The 8715-nt window shown below is 46.7% G+C and overlaps 1 protein-coding gene across 1 annotated transcript in view; it reads left to right on the top strand.

The window, feature by feature from the left end:
• Positions 1 to 521: 521 nt before the first annotated feature.
• SQOR (sulfide quinone oxidoreductase) overlaps positions 522 to 8715 on the top strand; it is a 61114-nt gene continuing 52920 nt past the window's right edge. Inside the window, exon 1 of the mRNA XM_017872814.1 lies at positions 522 to 893. The gene's annotated coding sequence lies outside the window, so the exon portion shown is untranslated. The remainder of the gene's footprint in view (positions 894 to 8715) is intronic.

Below are 8715 nucleotides of genomic sequence, written 5' to 3'. Positions count from 1 at the left end.
TATATATATATATATATTCAAAATTCATAAAACCAAGTAAGCGTAAAAGAAACTCAAACTTTCAAGGGTTGTTTTTTTGAAAGCTTCTACCACTTGCACTTCTTAGGATATGAGACTTTTGGGACACCCTATATTTATTGTAAAAAGGGTTACTGAATCTGGTATCGGGGAGAATCACTCACTGACACTTTACGTCCACCTGGAAAGAGCCACCAACTGAAAATGTCCAGTCATGAATATGGGACGGGACACTGTGGAGGCCAGTGGCTGGAAGCCAGCTTGCCCCTGCCTGCGCGTTTTGAGGGAAGGGCTCCAGCGCACACCAAAGCTGAACCTCGGTCACCTTCTCTGTGAAATGAGCGCGGGAATACCTGTGTTTCTGGGCAGCTGTGGGAACCTGGTGAGAAGCCCAGGGCACATAGGAGGACCCAGTGGGAACAGCCAGGGCCTCTCCGCACAGCGCCCCGCCTGCGCTTTTGCCTGCCCTGATTACAAAACGCTGTTGGCACCCAGGGGGCAGAAGCGTCAGGTGGCCTCGGTGTCCTCCGCCTGTGCGCCCGAGCCTGCAGGGCCGCCCTTCAGGGCGCGCAAGGGGCGAGTCTGCCCAGCCAGCAGCGCCCCAGGCCGGATGGACGCTTGTTCCTGGTTCTGTGCCTGGTGAGCGCTCAAAGCCCTTGTGTGTGCACTGACCATGGTGCCTGGGCTGCCGCCCCGGGCGGGGCACGGCAGGACCTTTCGGGACCTTTCCTGGGGGGAGCCTCGCTTTCCCCGCCTCCAGCCTCCGCCTGGAGGGCGGGCGAGCGGGCGGGGCCCCAGTACAGGCCTTGAGACCCAGAAGGGAGCGGCGATTTTTGCTGCGCCAAGCAGTGACCGAAGGCTCCGCTCACGCCAGGGTAAGAGGCATCCGTGGCCGATCTCTGGCCCTGGGCCAGCGGAGGGAGACTGGGCAGGGACAGCGCCCACCACTGAGGCTGTTTGTTGGCTTAACTCGATTTCCGCAGCTGGGACTCAGCAGACCCGGTGCGCCGCGCCCCAAACTTTGCTTCCTCAACTCCGGACACCCGCAGCTCTTGCTGCCCTTGTCTGGAACCCGGGTCTTGGGACTCGCTTCCTTCTCGGAGTGGAGTGTCAGAGCCTCAGGGCCGCGGAGAGCCCAAGCCGAGAGGGGTTCTTAAAAACCGAAGTGTCCGTGGTCTTGGTGTGTGGACGTTTCTGGCGCCTTCCACCTGTTGATTGTCACTCGGCACCGTCCCTGAGCGGGAGTGGGTGCTCGGCGTCCGGGGACCAGGGACTGACACAGTCATCCACCGACACTGCGCGTGGGACAGAGGGGCGCTCGAGGGGTCGGCTGCAGCTGAAACCTGAAGGGGAGAGGATTTAGGGCACCTGCTGAACAGGAATTGGTGGAAAGGGAGAAAGGGTCTTCTGGTGGAATCTGGGCTCATTTCCTTTCCTCTTCATCTGTCTCTTTTATTTATCGTAATTCTAACCTGGCTTTTTGCTCTAAGACACTGTGCAGAGCCCCTGGCTTTGCCTGGGCTGCCCATTGGTATAATGCAGGGCTCTGGTCCATTTTTGTGCTGTGTACCCCTTTGGCATTTCTGGGAAGTTTAAAGACTCTTTCTCAGAATAATACTTTTATTTTTGAGACAGAGTCTTGCGCTGTCGCCCAGGCTGGAGTGCAGTTGCACGATCTCGGCTCACTGCAACCTCCATCTCCCTGGTTCAAGAGATTCTCCTGCCTCAGCCTCCCGAGTAGCTGGGACTACAGGCGCAGGCCAGCAAACCTGGCTAATTTTGATATTTTTAGTAGAGGCGGGTTTCACCATGTTGTCCAGCTGGTCTCGAACTCCTGGTCTCAAGTGATCCGCACACTTTGGCCTCCCAAAGTGCTGGGATTACACGAGTGAGCCACTGCACCAGACCAGAATAATGCTTTTTTAAAGATATAAAACAAAAGGAGGAGTATTATAAAGGAAACCAATTGCAAAACACTTGTCAAAACGTTAAAGGATGCGGTCGGGCGCGGTGGCTCAAGCCTGTAATCCCAGCACTTTGGGAGGCCGAGACGGGCGGATCACGAGGTCAGGAGATCGAGACCATCCTGGCTAACACGGTGAAACCCCGTCTCTACTAAAAAATACAAAAAACTAGCCGGGCGAGGTGGCGGGCGCCTGTAGTCCCAGCTACTCGGGAGGCTGAGGCAGGAGAATGGCGTAAACCCAGGAGGCGGAGCTTGCAGTGAGCTGAGATCCGGCCACTGCACTCCAGCCCGGGCGACAGAGCCAGACTCCGTATCAAAACAAACAAACAAACAAACAAAAAAACGTTAAAGGAATTTATGCTATAGTAATATATATGTCTTTAAAAAACTAATGCATTATTTAATAGCAAGGTTATTAAATAACAAGATCTAGCAGTGGATTAAATAGTTACCATAATTTTGAAGTAGTAAAGAACATAAACAATATTTCAAGGTATAAGTAACACTTGTAATATAAGAAAATATCTTATTTATTTATTTATTTATTTATTTATTTATTTATTTGAGACGGAGTCTTGCTCTGTAACCAGGCTGGAGTGCAGTGGCGCAGTCTTGGCCCCCCACAACCTCCGCCTCCCGGGTTCAAGCGATTCTGCTGCCTCAGCCTCCCGAATAGATGGGACTACAGGCGCGTGCCACCACGCCCAGCTAATTTTTGTATTTTTAGTAGAGACGGGGTTTCACCATATTGGCCAGGATGGTCTCTCAATCTCTTGATCTCGTGATATGCCCGCCTTGGCCTCCCAAAGTGCTGGGATTACTGGCATGAGCCACTGTGCCTGGCCAATATCTGTGATTTCTACTGGTGACAAAGTCTTAGTACTGCCAATACTGCTGTAGTTTGTTGGCTACATACATAATTGAAGTAAATGTTAAATTTCAGTTAGATACTAGAGAAATAAAAGATGTACATATTAAATATCAGTAAAAATAAAGATGTAAAAAAATTTCCCATCTACGTTCTTGGGTCCAGGTTAAGATCCTCTGATAGTAGAAAGGGCTCTGACCAGATGACTTGGCTTCTGGGCTTGACACTTCCATTGATATTTGCAAGGTCCATTGTAACGTTTGCTTTTTTTTTTTTTTTTGAGAGATAGTTTTGCTCTGACCCCTAAGCTGGAGTGCAGTGAGGCAATCTCCGCTCACTGCAGCCTCCTCGCGGGTTCCAGTGATTCGCCTGCCTCAGTATCCCTAGTAGCTGGGATTACACTAGCTGCCCACCACCACACCTGGCTAATTTTTGTATTTTTTGGTAGAGACAGGGTTTCACCATGTTGGGGAGGCTGGTCTTGAATTGCTGACCTCAAGCGATCTGCCCTTCGCTGCTTCCCAAAGCAACCACCACGCCCAGCCTAACCTTGGCTTTTGAATTTCTTTGAGCCTCGGCTTCTTCACTGTACCGTAGAGATACTAACACCTTTCCAAGAATTTAAGGCACCCAGCACTGCACTTGGTATAGAGGGCTGAAGTAGGTACCATTTATCAGAACTTATCTGTATTCCTTCCCAAGCTTATGGCCTTATATCCCCAAGCCTGGGGAGGTACTCAATATTTATTGAATGAATAGTTGGGTTGGAAAAGGTTGCTTGTGACTAAGTCCAAAAAACCAAATTCATTAAGGAGATAGCTCGTGGTTTGGGAAATGACTTTGTTTAAATTTGGGGCTTTTTTTTTTTTTTTTTCTGGTTGGACAAATACATAAACACATCTGGAATGGGGGTGCTTGAAATGTCAGTCAGGGCCCAGGGTCTGTGTGTGCGTGTCTGCGTGGCTGGTGTTCTGCCAGTGAAAATGAAATTGAATGTTGAAACGAAACTGGATTCCTTTGCAGAACCGTTTCTGCCCCATGTTGCCTGTGTCTAGCTTTGTTAATCCGATGTGTTGTAACACAGGAAATGTCTTATAAAGAATGGAGACAGATCCATGACAAGGCATTTCTGGGCATAGATGTACTTTTTTCTTCTCGTTTCACCTTTCCTTGCTCCACTATCTACTATATAACTCCTCTTTGACTCTGAAGACTTGGTAAATAGGAGCAGTTTGGGTAGTTTATGAAAAGCTGCCCAGACCTGGCTTGAAGCCAACCAGTTGCTTCTTTGTTTTTTTTTTTTTTTTGGGATGGGGTTTTACTTTTTCCCCCAGGCTGGAGTGCAGTGGCATGAGCTCAGCTCACTGCAACCTCCACCTCCTGGGTTCAAGTGATTCCCCTACCTCAGCCTCCTGAGTAGCTGGGACCACCACGCTTGGCTAATTTTTGTATTTTTAGTAGAGACGGGGTTTCACCATGTTGGCCAGGCTGGTCTCGAACTCTTGACCTCGTGATCCACCCACCTCAGCCTCCCAAAGTGCTGGGATTACAGGCGTGAGCCACTGCGCCGGGCAACCAGTAGCTTCTTTTTTTTTTTTTTTTTTTTTTTTTTGAGACAGAGTCTCGCTCTGTCGCCCAGGCCTGGAGTGCAAGTGGCCGGATCTTCAGCTCACTGCAAGCTCCGCCTCCCCGGGTCTCACGCCATCTCCTGCTCCAGCCTCCGGAGTAGCTGGGACTACAGGCGCCCGCACTCGCCCCGGCTAGTTTTTTTGTAATTTTTTAAGTAGAGAACGGAGTTTGTCACCATGTTAGCCAGGATGGTCTCGATCATCCTGACCTGTGATCGCCCCGTCTCAGCCTCCCCAAAGTGCTGGGATTACAGGCTTGAGCCACCGCGCCCGGCAACCAGTAGCTTCTTAATCCCAACCTTAAAAATCTTTGTAATCCCCAGATGTGGATGGTAATAATAATAAAGAAAAGTAGATCTAGCCAATCATCCCTGTGATTTACATTGAGAAAGTGCTAAATTGGGACAGGAGGTAAAGAACTTTGTGGAAAAAACAAAGAGCCACAAAAAAACCCCTGGAAATTTAGAACACACGGGGACTATCTATGTCTATAACTTTGGGAAGGGCAAATACTGGTGTTATGGACTCACCAAATTCATATATTGAAACCCTAACCCCCAGTATCGTAGAATGTGACTATATTAGGAGATAGTGCCTTAGTCAGAAGTGGTGGTGAGCACCTGTAGCCCCAGCTACTTGGGAGGCTAAGGTGGGAGAACTGCTTGAGCTCAGAAGTTTGAGGCTAGCCTGGGCAACATAGCAAGACCTTGTCTCAATAAAAGAATAATTAGCCAGGCATGGTGGCTCATGTCGGTAATCCCAGCACTTTGGGAGGCCGAGGTGAGCAGATCACTTGAGGCTGGGAGTTTGAGGCCAGCCTAGTCAACATAGGGGAACCCTGCCTCTACTAAAAATTCAAAAATTTAGCTGATGAGGGGGTAGTGTGCATCTGTAATTCCAACTACTCAGGCGGTTGAGGCATGAGAATCGCTTGAACCTGAGAGGAGGAGGTTGCATTGAGCCAAGATCATCACACCACTGCATTCTAGCCTGGGCAACAGAGCAAGACTCTGTCTCAAAAAAAAAAAAAAAATTAAAGAATAATTAAATTTAGATCATTAGAGTGGGGTCCTAATTAAATAAGAATAGTATCCTTATAAGAAGAAGACTCGTCAGGAGCACATGTGCATAGAGAAAAGGCCACGCAAAGGCACAGTGAGAAGGTGGCCCTCTGCAGACCAGGGAGAGAGGTCCCAGGAGAAACCAGTCTCATCAGCACCGAGGTCTTGGACTTTCAATCTCCAGAACTTTGAGAAAATGAATTTCTGTTCTAGACTTCATCTAGTCTATAGTGTTTTGTAATGGCAGCCCTAGCAAATTAATACAACTGGTTCTACCAAATGGACAATTGGTTTAAAAAAATGGCTACAACTAGGCACATCTCTTAAGTCATGATCCCGACATGTCCATCACTTGCTCTTAGGGTCCCTTACCCCACCTACACAGAAGAGTCTCCCATGTACTTTCCTTCTACAGACACCCTGTGTGGCCCCTAGGCTCTGCCTGAGGTTGTTAAAGTCATATTCACCTTCATGATTTTGATTGTTAGGAAAAGAGAAACTTGGCCTCTTCAGTAAGTGACGCAGGTTAGCTGTTGTGCCATGTACATAGTAAGTACTTTATAAATGCATGGTGGGTGATGGATGATGATGTTGATGATCATCCTTGAATACCATGGGGTGACTCCCTTCTGATCATAATGAATCTCCATGTTTTGGCTCTAGCCCAGTCCTCAGGGAATTTTCATTCTGCCTAGTGGGGAACCAGCAGCTCTGACCCTAGCTACGCGAATGGAGAGAAAATGGCTTGTCTTTATTCTGGGACCAATTTCTGACTTCTGGGAGGGAGGGCTGCTTCTGGAAGTGGGGATTGTGGTGATTTCACTCTATGATAACTTTTTTATATCTTTGGCTATTTGTTCTAAGGTAGCCCATGATGTCTTTATAGGAAAATGATGTGTTTTAACAACCACCGTGTTTGGAGTATAGATTGTGAGAGCTCTTCAAGACAGTGCTGGTCTAGTAAATGTGGTTTCGTGTTTCTGTGAGCACATAAATGATGCTTGAGATGGATGAGGGGCATCTGAGTTTGGAGGAAAGTCATGAACCTTTCAAGGTCTAGGTGATAAAATCCAAGCTTGTTTTGAATCATCAAATAAGAAAGGTCTTTAATGGCAACTAGACACCTCCACTTATTTTATACTCAGGGAAATGGACTCAAAATGGCTAAATGACTATCTCATGGTCTCCCAATCTTCATTTCCTCACTTATAAAATGGGAATGGTAATTCCCAGCTCTCTGGTTTTTGTGAGTGATTATGATAAGTGCATAGCACAATACCTGTCACATATCAAGACTTCCACAAATGATTTGGGGTCTTGGGGGGAGAGATTGGGAGGAATGGTTTCCCTTCTAATTATGTTCCAGGCCTGCTTATTAAGGCCTTGTTATTCTTTGCCACAAAAATTCACATCTCGGGTCAATCTAAGGAGTTATTAGAACAAAGTGTCCCCATTTGAAAGCCTGCTTGTGAACTTCTATTTTCCTTTTTTCATTTAGAGGATAGCAAATTTTTAGAGGATAGCAAAGTTTGATGCCACCCAGCCTGCTCCTTTATTCCACTGATGAAGAAAACATGGTCCAAAATGGGTCAGGATGAGCTGTACCTAGCACTCCCTGGGCTGTGGTCCTGGGTCTTTTGAGTTTTGATATACCCTCAGACAAAGCTTCACCGGGAATGGGTCAGTGTCATCTAGCTGGACACAGGAGACACGTGAGCTGTCTACACCTCATTCTATCCCAACTATTAAAGGATTGAGTTTAGAGTCTCTCCAACTGTGTTCAAATAGCAGATGTATACCTTGTAATTAAAGAGTGTTTTCTCATTATGGTAAGACCTCACACACTGGGTTCCAAGGAATGATATGCCTGAATGAAATGGCCAGTCCGGTTTACAGTGAACTTTTTGCATGTCAGATTCTGAGTGGAAATCCCAATGCTCCTGAGGCTGATGAATGATTTAAATGTGGTCTTTAAAAACTCAGGAAAACAAGTTGATCCCTGTTGTATGACTGGGAGTACATTGATTCCACATCAGACTTCTTTTTCCAGTGAGTCGTGTCCTACAGTCTGCAGATGGGCACTCACAGGCATATACAGACTAGGAAAGGAAACCTGAAAATTACCTGACCAGAGGCCAACTATGAGTGGTGGGGTTGAAGGGGAGCTAAGTTGTGCTTATTTATGTACTAGAACGTGAGAAGTCAGGCTCCCACTGGCTACAGCAAGCAGAAAAACAAGGTGTTCTTTTTTTTTTCTATATAATTCAGTCAAAACTCTTAACTTTCAGTTGAAATAATCCAATTGACTGACACATGTTTTCTTTCCTGGAATCTGAATGCAAGCGTTTTGCTTGTGTAAATATAATTCTTGTTTTCTGCTTAGCAATTGTATTGGTTTGGCGAAATTGTCAGTTCTCTTGTTACAATGCATTCTCTGATTGTAAAATAAGCACAGGCCAGGGAAATTTGTAGGACATTTCTCAGGAGCAAAGGGAGCCACTGTTTCATTGTAAAGTCCTCATTAGCAACTCTTAATCAGTAACTCTGTAAAGAAAATTCCTACAGTTTTGCCCCTGAAGAGTGAGGGAACTAAAGAACCCCAGCGTGGCTCCAGTTCTTGAATCATCGGAGAGCTATATAGAGTGTTCCTGTTTCCCTGATGACTCAGTCCTGGCCCACTACTGGTGTACTTGCTTCACAGCTTAATATTTAAACAAATGTTTGGATTTATAACAGCTCCAGAGGGAGAGTTTCAACAAGGCCCTGCAGGGCTAAGTGAAGATTGCTCCATTTTCTTTATTTGTTAACAATATACTAATACAATTCCTGAACACACAGGCAAGAATAGCACTGCCATTACTCAGGAGGAGGTGTGCCAAGAGGAAGAGCACAGCTGCTATCCTTTCTCGGAACAGCACTCATTCAGTTTTCAAGGGGTGTGCTTTTCTTCTCTCTCACAGTGCCTTGGAACTTTACTCCACTTTGAGTAATTCTAGTATGGCTACTTACATCCTGTCTTCATTATATTCACCTGAACAAGTGGATATACTGTCATAGTTCACATTCTTCCTTCTTCTTTATCCCCTATAGCTGATTGTCGCAAAAATGTCAGTGTGTGTCTCACATTCACACCCTTCATCTCTGTTCCCATTGCCCAGACTCCGCCCTCACTGG

Source organism: Rhinopithecus bieti, unplaced genomic scaffold (assembly GCF_001698545.2).
Source record: "Rhinopithecus bieti isolate Rb0 unplaced genomic scaffold, ASM169854v2 scaffold_6945, whole genome shotgun sequence".
Classification (NCBI taxonomy): domain Eukaryota; kingdom Metazoa; phylum Chordata; class Mammalia; order Primates; family Cercopithecidae; genus Rhinopithecus; species Rhinopithecus bieti.
Note: the sequence above shows the minus strand (reverse complement) of the source record. Positions and strands in the feature narration are given on the sequence as shown.